We start from the raw sequence: 1,981 nt of genomic DNA, 5'->3' as shown, positions 1-1,981 counted from the left end.
AACGTCAGACGGAAACGCACAAGGGACAAAAGGGTTTCAGAGCGCGCGACACCCACAATTCAAATAAAATAAAAAATGTATTTTTACTTATAAGTTACTAATATAATTCCTATTAATATTATTTCCGTTCCAAATATTTATTTCATACGTGTATTTTAGTGGAATCTCAAAAAGAATTAAACGCATCTTTAAAAGATTTATCGAAATAACAGGCATGTTTGTTATTAGCATGATTAGCAACAGTTAGCATGATTAATCTTATATATTTAATTTATTATAGCTATCAAACAAATCACTCCTCAAATAAGAACGTTTTATATCAAATTACTGTAAAGTAATTATTTAACTATTTAAAAAAATGTAAAGCTTCATACCATTATGAGCTTTGGGGGATATTATACCTACATTCACAATGCACTTACACAAAATACTGTAACTTCTACATAAAGGCATATTTGCTCTGGGGTCTTCCGCTGTTTTCAGGACAAGGGCATGTTATGTACTTTGTTATGATTCTGTAAAAATTCAAAGGCATTTAAACAATAATTACTGATGAACAGTGGCGTACTTCCATATGTTTCAAATGGTTTAAATGTTTCCAAAAACGAGTTGGACATCATCACACATCGGCGAAAGCCTGCAGTACCGCTGTGGACCCCAGGGGTCGCCAGATCACTGTCAATCACCGGGCATTCGTTTCTCTAGTGGTCAAATCATTATTGCACATTTTCTTAAAATCATTTCTGCATGTTTTGGATGTTCATAATGTTAAGCATGAATAAAGACATTAATCCATCAAGACTTAAGATTTATCCTACTCAATCAACAACAACAAAAAATCTTCTAATTGAAAGATGTTCATTTTAAATTCAAGAATATGGTTTCAGTGAAGCAAATGATATTGGCAGGGAAATAATGTTCCATATGTTGATATTAGTTAACTACATTAACATTAACTAACGGTGAAAACACTTCTAAAGCATTTATTAATCTTAGGTAATATTAATTCCATCATTTACTAATACAATCAAAAGTTGTATCAGCTAATATTATTTAATGGACCTGAGCTAACATGAACTAACAATGAACAGTGTTTTAATTAACTCATGTTAACAAAGATTAATAAATACTGTAACATCATTGTTATGATGTTAGTTAATCATTAATTAATATGACCAAAAAAAGTCAAATGTGTGAGTTTTACTTTGATCATCTAAAATAATGATCTTCTTTTACTTTGTGTTGCATAACACTAGAGATAGCCTCTTATTTGGTACATTTTTTACACTTATTTGGTAAGAAAGAGCAACAAAGAACAGTATTGTGTCTTGATGGGAAATGTGGAGGACATTTTCCATCACGAATAGCATGAATTTCATGACACAATACTGTTCTTTGTTGCTCTTTCTTACCCAATTATAATACAGATGTAACAGTCTGATGTTGCTTTCTTTTAATTTGAGTTTTCTTAAAAAAAAAAAAAATTACCTTGCACTAATATTCAAAATAATGTTTGATATAATTCTTTTAAATGTGAAACACACATGCACACACAATGATGTGTGCGAGTGTGGACAAGTAAAACAAACATTTTACTTTTTTTGGTCATATTAATTAATGCATTAACTAACATCATAATAATGATGTTACAGTATTTATTAATCTTTGTTAACATGAGTTAATTAAAACATAACTGTTCATGTTAGCTCAGGTCCATTAAATAATATTAGCTGATACAACTTTTGATTGTATTAGTAAATTATGGAATTAATATTACCTAAGATTAATAAATGCTTTAGAAGTGTTTTCACTGTTAGTTAATGTTAATGTAGTTAACTAATATCAACATATGGAACATTATTTCCCTGCCAGTATCATTTGCTTCACTGAAACCATATTCTTGAATTTAAAATGAACATCTTTCAATTAGAAGATTTTTTGTTGTTGTTGATTGAGTAGGATAAATCTTAAGTCTTGATGG

The sequence above is a fragment of the Squalius cephalus genome (genome assembly GCF_949319135.1).
Source record: "Squalius cephalus genome assembly, chromosome: 12".
Lineage (NCBI taxonomy): Eukaryota > Metazoa > Chordata > Actinopteri > Cypriniformes > Leuciscidae > Squalius > Squalius cephalus.
This window is presented reverse-complemented; position numbering follows the sequence as displayed.